The sequence below is a fragment of the Oncorhynchus keta genome, chromosome 19, assembly GCF_023373465.1.
Source record: "Oncorhynchus keta strain PuntledgeMale-10-30-2019 chromosome 19, Oket_V2, whole genome shotgun sequence".
In the NCBI taxonomy this organism is placed as follows: domain Eukaryota; kingdom Metazoa; phylum Chordata; class Actinopteri; order Salmoniformes; family Salmonidae; genus Oncorhynchus; species Oncorhynchus keta.
This window is the reverse complement of record NC_068439.1, coordinates 55,323,746-55,338,110: the sequence shown is the minus strand read 5'-3', so window position 1 is coordinate 55,338,110 and position 14,365 is coordinate 55,323,746. Positions and strand designations below refer to the sequence as shown.

The window sequence follows — 14,365 nt, the reverse complement described above, 5'->3', positions numbered from 1 at the left end:
AATCAGCTGAGAGAGAAAGTGATGAGTAACAGTATTGAATTGAATGTTTATTTTGAATCACTGTATTATTTGTTATGAATGAATCGTCAGGGAAAGTTCTGCTCTCTAGGTCTAAAGATGTTAGGCAAAATTGACTGTGAGATGCTAGGGAGGTTGAGAGTGTACTTGTACTGTAAGTCAGCACGCTGTGTTGTGTTGTGTGTCTGTTAATAGATGGTTAGTGAAGGATCTGAGAATGTGTGTGACACAGGAGACACACACACACACTCGTGACCAATGGTTGGAAGGCAGCTGTTCCCTTTTGCTATGGTGCAGCCCAGCCGTCGTCTCAGGTGACACACACACACACACACACTGCTGGGCCCACTGTGTTTATATCATATGGGAAGGTATTTTTTCCCCTTGTCCTGCCAGGGAACAGGCCCCCGCATGGACAGACACATGCTGAGTAAGAGAGAGAGAGAGAGAGAGGAGGAGGGAGAGAGAGAGAGAGAGAGAGAGAGAGAGAGAGAGAGAGAGAGAGAGAGAGAGAGAGAGGAGAGAGAAGGGGGAGAGGTAGAGAGAGAGAGAGAGAGAGAGAGAGGGGGGGTGGGAGGGAGGGAGGGAGGGAGAGAGGGGGGTGGGAGGGAGGGAGGGAGGGAGAGAGGGGGAGGGAGGGAGAGAGAGAGAGAGAGAGAGAGAGAGAGAGAGAGAGAGGGAGGGGAGAGAGAGAGGGGAGGGAGGAAAAGAGAGAGAGGGGAGGGAGAGAGAGAGAGAGAGCGAGAGGGGAGGGAGAGAGAGAGCGAGAGAGAGGGGGAGGGAGAGAGAGGGGGGTGGAGGGAGAGGGAGGGAGAGAGAGGGGGGTTAGAGGGAGGGAGAGGGAGAGAGGGGACGGAGAGAGAGAGAGAGAGAGGGGGGGAGAGAGAGAGAGAGAGAGCGAGAGAGAGGGGGGAGGGAGAGAGAGAGAGAGAGAGAGGGGGAGGGAGAGAGAGAGAGGGGGAGAGGGGGAGGGTGGAGGGAGAGAGAGAGGGGGGTTAGAGGGAGAGAGAGAGGGGATGGAGAGAGGGAGAGAGAGGGGGGGAGAGGGAGAAAGAGAAAGAGACAGCCAGAGAGGAGACCAGCAGAGGGAAGACAGGAAAAAGAGGAGGGGTCAGAGGATCAGTTTAGGGATTTTACGTGTGATGATGCTGCTTTGAGTTCTACTGTTTGTGGCCGTGGTTAACATTCCGTGACCAAAACCACGTTTGGAACAAAACAAAGTCCATACCCAATGTCTATTGTGTCAGGGTGTAAGTTTGAGAGTGTGATTATAACTTTGGGATTGAGTGTCTGAATAGTGGTCATTGAACTAGACCACGGCTGTGTGGTTTGGTTTGTCCCTGAGAGGTTAAGTATGAGTCCCAAATGGCACCCTATTCCCTATATAGTGCACGAATTTGTACTAGAGCACTATGGTCCCTAGTTAAAGTAGTGCACTATGTAGAGCATAGGGTTTCATTTGGGACTGAGCCTTAGTCTAGCTGAGTTCTTACAGTAATCAGATAATCGCTGGAAAATCACTGTAATGTATTTGCTTGGCTGCTTGGCTACAGCACACACAGGGTTAAGTCCGTTCTGATTTCCTCAGACTCGGAGAGTCCAGTGTGTGTGTACGTGTGTGCGTAGCCAGTTAAAGAGACTGTAGAACGGGAGTCAGCGATAGATGGGTGTAGCCACAAAGCTTTCAGAATAAAACAGACAGCTACTTTTCTAATCCTAGATACACAGAACTAGATGGCTGCTCTCTGTTTTTTCACTTATTTGGGACTTTTTAAAAACCAGACGATTTGGCTAAAATCACAAACGTCACCAAGTTTCTGTCGCAACCTCTTCCTTCTCAGTTGGTTTTCTTCCTCCACTTTTGTCCTCTGTGATTTTTGTTATTTCTCAGTTGAGCATCAACAACAGAGGTCAAACGGTCAGACACCGAAAAACTGCATCTCCGGTTACATAGTCACACACACACACACACACACACACACACACACACACACACACACACACACACACACACACACACACACACACACACACACACACACACACACACAACACACAAACACACACACACACACACACACACACACACACACACACAACACACAACACACACACACACACACAAACACACACACACACACACACACACACACACACACACACACACACACACACACACACACAATTACGAGACACAACAGAGAGAGATCAGTTTCAAAGCCAGTCTTAGTCTCAGTGGCCTCGCTACAATGGCACAGCGATTACAGGTCTCAGTGGCCTCACAGCTGAAGTCTAATCTCCCTCTTACAACAGAACAGCATAAGACAATAAAACAACCATTAGACAAGCTATTCTCAAGACAAAAACCTATACCACTCCCTTTAGACAATGTACATTTTGGGATATTTGATGTTAATTCTATTATATATAATTTATATTTGAGATTTTTCAAAGTAGCCACCCTTTGCCTTGATGACAGCTTTGCACACTCTTGGCATTTTCTCAACCAACTTCATGAGGTAGTCACCTGGAATGAATTTCAATGAACAGGTGTGCCTTCTTGAAAGTTAATTTGTGGAATTTCTTTCCTTCTTAATGCGTTTGTTGTGACAAGGTAGGGTTTGTATACAGACGCCCTATTTGGTAAAATACCAAGTTCATATTATGGCAAGAACAGCTCAGAGAAATGTCAGTCCATCATTACTTTAAGACATGAAGGTCAGTCAATAAGGAAAATATAAAGGACTTTAAATGTTTCTTCAAGTGCAGTCGCAAAAACCATCAAGCGCTATGATGAAACTGGCTCTCATGAGGACCGCCAGTGGAAAGGAAGATCCAGAGTTACCTCTGCTGCAGAGGATAAGTTCATTAGCGTTACCAGACTCAGAAATTGCAGCCCAAATAAATGCTTCACAGAGTTCAAGTAACATCTCAACATCAACTGTTCAGAGGAGACTGCGTGAATCAGGCCTTCATGGTCAAATTGCTGCAAAGAAACCACTACTAAAGGACACAGTAAGAACAAGAGACTTGCTTGGGCCAAGAAACACAAGCAATGGACATTAGACTTGTGGAAATCTGTCCTTTGGTCTGATGAGTCTAAATTTCAGATTTTTGGTTCCAAACACGTCTTTGTGAGACGTAGAGTAGGTGAATGGATGATCTCCACATGTGTGGTTCCCACCGTGAAGCATGGAGGAGGAGGTGTAATGGTGTGGGGGTGCTTTGCTGGTGACACTGTCAGTGATTTACTTAGAATTCAAGGCACACTTAACCTGCATGGCTACCACAGCATTCTGCATCAATACGCTATTTCATCTGGTTCATGCTTAGTCATTTGTTTTCAGCAGGACAATGACCCAACACACCTCCAGGATGTGTAAGACCTATTCTACCAATCAGGAGAGTGATGGAGTGTGTCATCAGATGACCTGGCGTCTACAATCACCTGACCTCAACCCAATTGAGATGGTTTGGGATGAGTTGGACATCAGAGTGAAGGAAAAGCAGCCAACAAGTGCTCAGTATATGTGAGAACTCCTTCAAGACTGTTGGAAAAGCATTCCTGGTGAAGCTGTTTGAGAGAATGCCAAGAGTGTGCAACGCTGTCATCAAGGCGAAGGGTGGGTACTTTGAAGAATCTCAAATATAACATATATTTTGATTTTTGTAAAACTGTTTTGGTTACTACATGATTCCATTTGTGTTATTAAATAGTTGTGATGTCTTCACTATTATTCTACAATGTAGAAAATAGTCAAAATAAAGACAAACCTTTGAATGAGTAGGTGTGTCCAAACTTTTGACTGGTACGTATTAGTTTAGTACAAATGTACTACCATTTAATAACAACCACTGTATTAGCATATAATAACAACTACTGTATTACCAAATAATAACAACTACTGTATTCCCATATAATAACAACTACTGCATTACCATATAATAACAACTACTACATTACCGTATAATAACAACTACTACATTACCGTATACCCAGTCAAAACTGTTCGCTGCTCTGGCTCCCCAATGGTGGAACACACTCCCTCACGACGCCAGGACAGCGGAGTCAATCACCACCTTCCGGAGACACCTGAAACCCCACCGCTTTAAGGAATACCTAGGATAGGATAAAGTAATCCTTCTCACCCCCCCCCCCTTAAAAGATTTAGATGCACTATTGTAAAGTGGCTGTTCCACTGGATGTCATAAGGTGAATGCACCAATTTGTAAGTCGCTCTGGATAAGAGCGTCTGCTAAATGACTTAAATGTAATGTAAATGTAAATGTAATAATAACAACTACTACATTACCGTATAATAACAACTACTACATTACCATATAATAACAACTGCTTTATTCCCATATAATAACAACTACTGCATTACCGTATAATAACAACTACTGCATTACCATATAATAACAGCTACATTACCGTATAATAACAACTACTGTATTCCCATATAATAACAACTGCTTTATTCCCATATAATAATAACTACTGCATTACCGTATAATAAGAACTAGTGCATTATCATATAATAGCAACTACTACATTACCGTATAATAACAACTACTGCATTACCATATAATAACAACTACTACATTACCGTATAATAACTACTGCATTGCCATACAATAACTACTGCATTACCATATAATAACTACTGCATTACCATACAATAACTAATGCATTACCATATAATAACTACGGCATTACCGTATACTAACTACTTCATTACCATACAACAACTACCCCATTACCGTATAATAACTACTGCATTACCATATAATAACAACTACTACATTACCATATACGAACTACTGCATTACCGTATAATAACACCTACTGCATTACCATATAATAACTACTGCATTATCATATACTAACTACTACATTACCATATAATAACTGCTGCATTGCCATGTAATAACTACTGCATTACCATGTAATAACTACTGCATTGAAGTATAATAACAACTACTGCATTACCATATAATAACTGCTGCATTACCATATAATAACTGCTGCATTACCATATACTAACTACTGCATTACCATATACTAACTACTGCACTACCATATAATAACTACTGCATTACAATGTAATAACTACTGCATTACCATGTAATAACTACTGCATTCCCATATAATAACTGCTGCATTACCATATAATAACTACCGCATTACCATATACTAACTACTGCACTACCATATAATAACTACTGCATTACCATGTAATAACTACTGCATTACCATATAATAACAACTGCATTACCATGTAATAACTACTACATTACCATGTAATAACTACTGCATTGCCGTATAATAACAACTACTGCATTACCATATAATAACAACTGCATTACCATATAATAACTACTGCATTACTGTATACTAACTACTGCATTACCATATAATAACTACTGCATTACCATGTAATAACTACTGCATTACCATATAATAACAACTGCTGCATTACCATATAATAACAACCACTGTATTACCATATAAAAATTTAAAAACTTTATTTAACCAGGTAGGCCAGTTAAGAACAAGTTCTCATTTACAACTGTGGCCAAGATAAAGCAAAGCAGTGCGACAAAAACAACAACACAGAGTTACACATAAACAAACATACAGTCAATAACACAATATGAAAATCTATGTACATTGTGTGCAAATGTAGAAGAGTAGGGAGGTAAGGCAATAAATAGGCCATAGAGGCGAAACAATTACAATTTAGCATTAACACTAGAGTGATAGATGTGCAGATGATGATGTGCAAGTAGAGATACTGGGGTGCAAAAGGAGCAAGAGGATAAATAACAATATGGGGATGAGGTAGTTTGGTGTGCTATTTACAGATGGGCTGTGTACAGGTACAGTGATAGGTAAGCTACTCTGACAGCTGGAGCTTAAAGTTAGTGAGGGAGATATAAGACTCCAGCCATTCGTTCCAGTCAACGGCAGCAGAGAACTGGAAGGAAAGGCGGCCAAAGGATATAATAACAACCAGATGTATTACTATATAATAACAACCATATAAAGTTGTTTTCCTCCATTGTTAGTAAACAATGTGTTTGTTTACAAACAATGTATAGCTTCAAAAAATGATCTCATGGACACTGTCAATCATTGTATCCATAGCGCCATTTACGAATTTGAGTGATATTACATTTCTCCTGCCCCAAACCCTCATCTTTGTATCCAAACCAAGCTGTTAGGCTGTTATATAAATTAAGTGCCGGGGCCAAATCCCTGATTGTGTGACAAACGCATTTGATAACAGTGTCTGCCATAGAGGGATGCCGCAAAGGAGGTAAACACATTAGATACATCTGATTGGCCCTGAGGTAGTTTTAAAAAACACTCTGGCTCCTCCCCTCTCGCTAGCTACCATGACTTTTTATGGCTGCGTCTAACTATGACATCACTGTAGCTAGCCAGAGAGGAGAGGACCAGAGGGACTGACGTCACCCCTCTTTCTCATTCAATGTCAATTACGTAACTATGGTGGGAGCCATGCCGATGGTGCATATGGCAATGGCAACCCTCACGTGTGGGACACAATAAAACAGACATGACATCACTGCAGAGAGAGCGAGGGAGAGAGAAGGACAGAGTGAGAAGCGAGAGAGAGAAGGACGGAGAGAGCGAGAGCGAGAGAGAGAGAGAGAGAGAGCAAGTCCATGCTATGGGGATAACGTCATGGGGGTTTTGGGGGATGTGCCACAAGGTCCATCTAAAAGAACAGAACAGCCAAATGACGCCAGCCAGGACATTATGCAACCCAAATAACAGTCAACAGACTAGGAGGTTTGGCACGAAAGTAGAAGGGCCAGCCTGTCACATCAAATGATGCCCAATCATTCACCCACTTATAGATGTGTGGGCTATTCCAAATTGGATGCCCCTGGCCTACAGTGGTGTGTGTGTTTGGTCTGTCTGTCCAGACAGCGATATGAGAGACTACTCTTGGGTGTGTGTGTTGCTTGATGAGTGATCGAGGCAAATAACACACGCACACACACACACACACACACAGAAAAACACAACACACACTTCCCCTCGGCACAGCCCTCCCCGCATAAGCAAACTCTCCTGTCGACAGGAAATCCTTCCACCCACGTCCCTGCCTCGCTTAGCAACCAGCGTCACGCTATACCTCCGCCGACACACACACCACACACACAATCATGCACAGTCACACACAGAACAACACATACACGCACACAAAAACCCACACATGTGCACTCACACGGACAAGTCAGAATTGGAAATGTAACATCTTATCTGACAAAAACACAAGACAGAGCCCTCTCCACACGAGCAGTGGCATTCCTGGTCCGACACAATCCTTAAACTCACTCACTCACACACACACCAGAATCATCCCTTCAAATCTGTCGGCAACCTCAGCTAGAAATGAGAACATCTCTCAAAATATAAAACCTTTTTTTCATCCCCGCTCTATTTATACCCGAGCTTTATAAGGACTGAGTTAGTTAGCAAGAGGACACACTCACACACACAATGTTCACACACACACACACATGCTGGGCGCTCTCTTACTGACGTGAGTGGAGCTAATTGAGCCAGGCTCGCTGTGCTGTGGACAATGACTCCATTCGGGCACAGCAGGGTGGCTATTGAAGAGTCAATGACAATTATAACCTGGGGGGGGGGGACACAAAGACCATCGTTCTTCTTTCCACTAATATGCTGTGGTTCCACTATACGGCTTTAGACTGCATTAACACAGCACTAAACGCACACGCCGCTTAGCTGAGGAAAGAGGAGTAGGGAGGAGGGTATATGTGAATTAGCTCAAAGAGAGAAATGACGGTCTTTGTTAGTGCTGACCTATGTGTCAAATGAAAGTCGTTATTGACCCATTGGGTTTAGGATGGATGATATCTATAACATTGACTGGCCTTCACTCTCACATCCAGACTACACAGGACTGGACATGTCTATTTTGACTAGGCCAGACCAATGCTGGATACCAATAAAGAGGACCAATAGCTGTAGACCAGCATTAGTTGTCTTTGGTAAGCAATTGATCAAGCACATGTTTTATCTGGGATAAATGAAGGCTCATTTCAATGAAATATGACATGGAAATCGGACTTTTGCATTAGGCATTTATTGACGTTGGTGGGGGGTCCGGGGAAACGTCAGTTACAGTGTGTTTGGAGTCCAGACACAGTGAGAGCTCCGACATAGGGGGTCTCTTCATTGAGACTATCAGGGCGATATTGGGCTGAGATCCTAAATGAACACAGCCAATGGGGATCATTATCTGAATGAACGATGCCATACGGTGAGGCGGGTGAATTATGAATGAACTTCACTAGATCACCACAGGTTCTCTCGCTCTCTCTCTGTTCCCTCCGTCTCGCTCTTGCTGTCCTCTCTCTCGCTCTCTTTCTATCCCTTGCACTCGCTCCTGCCCCCCACTCTCTCTCTCTCGCTCATCAATATGTAAAAATAGCAGAGCCAATCACCCACACAGACCACAGACACACGGAGAGACAGAGACAGAGATTGACACTCTGTCTAACAAGTGAACATTCCCTGCACTGCCGTGGATACACATTTACACACAGACAGAGATGTAAACACACTCGCACTCGAACAAACACACAGATTACGGACAGGCGAACAAACCCACGGAAAGTCACACGCAGGATTCTAGCGCCATACGATAATACAAAACAAATACTTTTGCACGTGTAAATAAAGAGATGCTGATGAACAGATGAAACACATGCAATAATGACAGACATGCTTGTTCACTCTTATCAAACACAGTGGCCCTGATATGCTGGCGAATACACAAACTCCACGGTTAGGGAGTCCATTTATTATAAATATATTCAGAGAGAGAGAGAGAGAGAGAGAGAGAGAGAGAGAGAGAGAGAGAGAGAGAGAGAGAGAGAGAGAGAGAGAGAGAGAGAGAGAGGGGGAGAGAGGGGGAGAGAGAGAGGGGGAGAGAGAGAGAGAGAGAGAGAGAGAGAGAGAGAGAGAGAGAGAGAGAGGGGGAGAGAGGGAGAGAGAGAGAGGGGGAGAGGAAGATAGAGAGAGAGAGAGAGAGAGAGAGAGAGAGAGAGAGGGAGGGGGAGAGAGGGAGGAGAGAGAGAGGGGGGAGATAGAGAGAGAGAGAGAGAGAGAGAGAGAGAGAGAGAGAGAGAGAGAGAGGGGGAGAGAGGGAGGAGAGAGAGAGAGGGAGAGAGAGAGAGGGAGACGGAGAGGGAAAGAGGGAGAGAGAGATGTGGTGTGTGTCTGTATGTGTGTGTGTGTGTGTGTGTGTGTAACATGATGTGATAGTGCTCACCCTGTGCCACGCGCTCTTTCCACTGTTGCTGTGCGTCTGATCAGATCTGCCTCTCTCAGCCTATTTGCCGCCTGTCACACTCGCACGTACAGTACCCAGCCCCTTATCCCCACACAAGAGTCCCTTCTTAATCTAAGCTATGACATACAGCTCAATTCATCCCCATGTATTACAAGACTTTACCCAAAGCTGACTAAAACATCACTCTTCTCTCTCTATCCATGGACACAGTGTACAGTATACCAACAACCCTAAACCACCGAGCTCAGCTGATTAAAACCTCCCCATCCCTATCTCTCTCTCTCTCTCTCTCTCTCTCTCTCTCTCTCTCTCTCTACCTCTCTCTCTCTCTCTCAATTTACTCTCTCTTTCTCTCTCTCAATTTTTGATTTATCTCTCCTTCTAACATGAGTGGATGGGGTCCCCCTGTTCCCTTAAAAGTGTACACTCCTCTGGACCCCTTCCCTCCAGTCGACGACTGTCAACACTCACTTAGACTTTCCCCTTTACTCTCCCTTCAAAACAAACACATAACTATCCCTCGCTCTGTCTCACTGAAAAACACACTGTCTCTCTACTTAGAAGTGCAGAAGCAGCACATGTCAACACTTAACCTCCTTTGGTTGCTAAAGTCTACACACACACACACACACACACACACACACACATACATACATACATACATACATACATACATACATACATACATACATACATACATACATACATACATACATACATACATACATACATACATACATACATACATACATACATACATACATACACACCCCCTCCCCCCATCACCACCACCACAGACAGCGATTGAAAAGAGCCATAAAGTCACCTTAGAATCCTTCTGTTGTCCAGACGAGCCCCTTCCTTTCCTCCTCTCCGATAGCTCTACCTCTCCTCTCCTAGTCTGCAATGTCAGTTCCCTCCACTGAGCCTGAGCCCCTCCATTTCCGCCCCAGCTCTGCGTTTCTGGCACTGAGCAACACAGGCGACTGACTGCGTTCCTGTAGTCTCCTCTCTCTCTCTCTCTCTCTCTCTCTCTCTCTCTCTCTCTCTCTCTCTCTCTCTCTCTGCTCTCAGCTCTCTCTCTCTCTCTCTCTCATTAGAGTTGTGTGTTCCACAGCTCAGCCAGTCAGCCTGCCTGGCCCACCAACAGGAGTCCCAGTCTTCTCCAGGGTCCCAATGCTAGTGTTGTTCTCTGAAAGAATGCCATTGTCTCTGAACAGAGCTCTTCCTCCCTCAGAGCGTCAGCAGGTTACCAGGGCAACGAGGGCCTGCCTAGAGGGAGCTGATCAGATCATGCTGTTCAGAGGTTCCAGTAGGCTAGACTGACTAGCTGACTGACTGGCTGACTGGCTGACTGACTGACTGGCTGGCTGACTGACCGGCTGACTGAAGGACTTCCTCAACACAGGAAACACTCAACTAAAGAAAGAAGCATTGAGCCTTTGTCATTTATACATTCTTAATTCAAGTTACTATATATATATATATATACACAGTACCAGTCAAAAGTTTGGACACACCTACTCATTCAAGGGTTTTTCTGTATTTCCTCCTATTTTCTACATTGTAGAATAATAGTGAAGACATCAAAACTATGAAATAACATATGGAATCATGTAGTAACCAAAAGAAAGTGTTAAACAAATCAAATTAATGCCTTAATGACAGCTTTCCACGCTCCTGGCATTGTCTCAACCAGCGTCACGAGGTGGTCAATTGGAATGCAATTCATTTAACAGGTGTGCCTTGTTAAAAGTCAATTTGTGGAAATTCTTTCCTTCTTAATCGGTTTGAGCCAATCACTTGTGTTGTGACAAGGTAGGGTTGGTAAACAGAAGATGTCCGATTTGGTAAAAGACTGAATCCATATTATGGCAAGAACAGTTCAGATAAGCTCAGAGAAACGACATTCCATCATCACTTTAAGACATGAAGGTCAGTCAATCCAGGAAAATGTTTCTTCAAGTACAGTCGCAAAAACCATCAAGCGCTATGATGAAACTGGCTCTCATCAGGACCGCTACAGGAAAGGAAGACCCAGAGTTACCTCTGCTGCCGAGGATAACCTCATTAGACTTCCTTAGACTTATCAGCCTCAGAAATTGCAGCCCAAATAATTGCTTCACAGAGTTCAAGTAACAGACACATCTCAACATCAACTGTTCAGAGGAGACTGTGTGAATCAGGCCTCCATGGTCGAATTGCTGCAAAGAAACCACTACTAAAGGACACCAATAAGAACAAGAGACGTGCTTGGGCTAAGACATTCAAGCAATGGACATTAGACCGGTGGAAATCTGTCCTTTGGTTTGACGAGTACAAATTTAGGATTTTTGGTTCCAACCGCTGTGTCTTTGTGAGACGCAGAGTAGGTGAACAGATGATCTCCACATGTGTAATTCCCACCGTGAAGCATGGAGGAGGAGGTGTGATGGTGTGGGGGTGCTTTGCTGGTGACACTATCAGTGATTTATTTAGAATTCAAGGCACACTTAACCAGCATGGCTACCACAGCATTCTGCAGCAATACGCCATCCCATTAGGCTTGCGCTTAGTGGGACTGTAAATTGTTTTCAACAGGACAATGACCCAACACACCTCCAGGATGTGTAAGGGCTATTTGACCAAGAAGGAGAGTGATGGAGTGCATCATCAGATGACCAACATCAGAATCAACCGGCCTCAAGCCAATTGAGATTATTATTATATATTTTTTATTTAACCTTTATTTGACTAGGCAAGTCATTTAAGAACAAATTCTTATTTACAATGATGGCCTACACTGGCCAAACCCTAACCCAGACGAAGCTGGGCCAATTGTGTGCCACCCTATGGGACTCCCAATAATCGCCGGTTGTGATACAGCTTGGAATCCAACCAGGGTCTGTAGTGACCCTGGTAGTGACCCTGTAGAGACTCCTCTAGCACTGAGATGCAGTGCATTAGACTGCTGTGCCACTCGGGAGATGGTTTAGGATAAGTTGGACAGCAGAATGAAGGAAAAGCAGTCAACAAGTGCTCAGCATATGTGGGAACTCCTTCAAGACTATTGGAAAAGCAATCCAGGTGAAGCTGGTTGAGAGAATGCCAAGAGTGTGCAAAGCTGTCATCAAGGTAAAGGGTGGCTACTTTGAAGAATCTCAAAATATAAAATGTATCTTGACATGTTTCACACTTTTTGGTTACTACATGATTCCATGTGTGTTATTTCATGTCTTCGCTATTATTCAACAACGTAGAAAATTATACAAATAAAGAGAAACCCTTGAATGAGTAGGTGTGTCCAAACTTGACTGGTACTATATAATTTAGTTTATGTCTAGTCTAGCATAATAAATTGTTTAACATAAAATAATACATGTATTTATATATATACATATACATTTATTTTCTGGACTCTTGACATTGCTCCCTCTGTTATTTCTTATTTTCTTTCTTTTTATTTGGGGATTTGCGTGTATTGTTTTGTATTGCTAGGTATTACTGCACTGTTGGAGCAAGGAACATAAGCATGGAAGGCTTATACATGCAAATCCCAAGAAAAAAAAGAAAGGAATTACACATATTTTGCGACAACATCTACAAGATATGTGTACGCGACCAATAACATTGGATTTGATTTGTATGTGTGAAATGTAACACCATATATTGTCAGCAAACGGTTTAAATACACTCAACGCTATATAGCACATACTTTCTGACATAAACATGAATCACAAGATAGTGACATTGTAATCTAGGCTAGGAATAAGCTCAAATGTATATTTTTGGGCAACCCTTTACATTTAGTCTCCCTTATACCTGTGTAATTACTGTGGTAACAACACTATACTAATAAATGTGGACTTACATTTCAATTCAATTCAAAGGGAAACATGTTTCATTGCCGAAGCAACAAAAGTGAGAAGAAACAAGAAACAACACAAAACATTATTATTTTTTTTAAGTCACAGTAACACTTCGAACACACCGACAGCGTCACTGCATTTTGGTAGAGCAGAATTACATTCATTTCCAATGAAACGCTGCGTTTGCCTTGCAGAATTGCGTTGCAGAGGCAGTTGCAGTGCGTTCGGTATGGTGCTCATCAAAGAAATGCATATGCCTCAAACTGTACATATCCCGATCCGTACAATTTTGCGCAAGGACACGGTCAATGTGTTTGAAGTGTAAACATTGCATTCATAAAGGTTTCAAAAGGATAAAGACGTTTAAATGTTATATTACCATCTAAATATTGGTTGTATTCTCTCTCTCTCTCTCTCTCTGCCCCCCTCTCTCCCCCTCACTCTCTCTCTCAATTGAATTGAAGTGGCTGTATTGGCATGGGAAACATATGTTGACATTGCCAAAGCAAGTGAAATAGATAGTAAACAATAGAAAAATAAACAATAAAAGGTTAACAGTAAACAGTCACAAAAGAATAAAGACATTTCAAATGTCATATTATGTCCATATAGTGTCTTTCTCTGATTAGAAGGCAGCGTGTGTTTGTGCAGACCCAGAGGGCTGTGTTATGTCCTAGTGACTGTCAGGATCTTATACATGTCTGCAGAGTTTACTGCTGTTTTATCTGCTCTAGGAGCCAAACATCACTCACTCACTCACTCACTCACTCACTCACTCACTCACTCACTCACTCACTCACTCACTCCTCCACCACCTCATCCTCCTTCTTCTTCTCTATCCCCTGCTCCTCCACCTCCTTTCCTTCCTCCCCCTGTTCATCAGCAAATGGAGGTGCATGCTGACAGAGCAGAAGAGGGATGGAGGAAGGAGGCTGAGTGTATGATGTAACTGGATAGTGGTAGCCATGTCTAACTGGTACAGTATGCTCAGTAGGTAATATATGGGGAGAAGAGTGCTGGTCCTCACATACACTACTGTACCAGTATACACACACTACAGTACCAGTATACATACATACACTACTGTACCAGTATACACACACTACTGTACCAGTATACATTCACTACTGTACCAAC

The 14,365-nt window shown here is 43.1% G+C and overlaps 1 protein-coding gene across 1 annotated transcript in view; it reads right to left on the bottom strand.

Moving 5' to 3' along the window:
* The window catches only part of ches1 (checkpoint suppressor 1), a 54,944-nt gene extending 44,507 nt beyond the window's left edge, over positions 1–10,437 (bottom strand). The window contains exon 1 of the mRNA XM_052470829.1: positions 10,207–10,437. The gene's annotated coding sequence lies outside the window, so the exon portion shown is untranslated. The remainder of the gene's footprint in view (positions 1–10,206) is intronic.
* Positions 10,438–14,365: the final 3,928 nt, after the last annotated feature.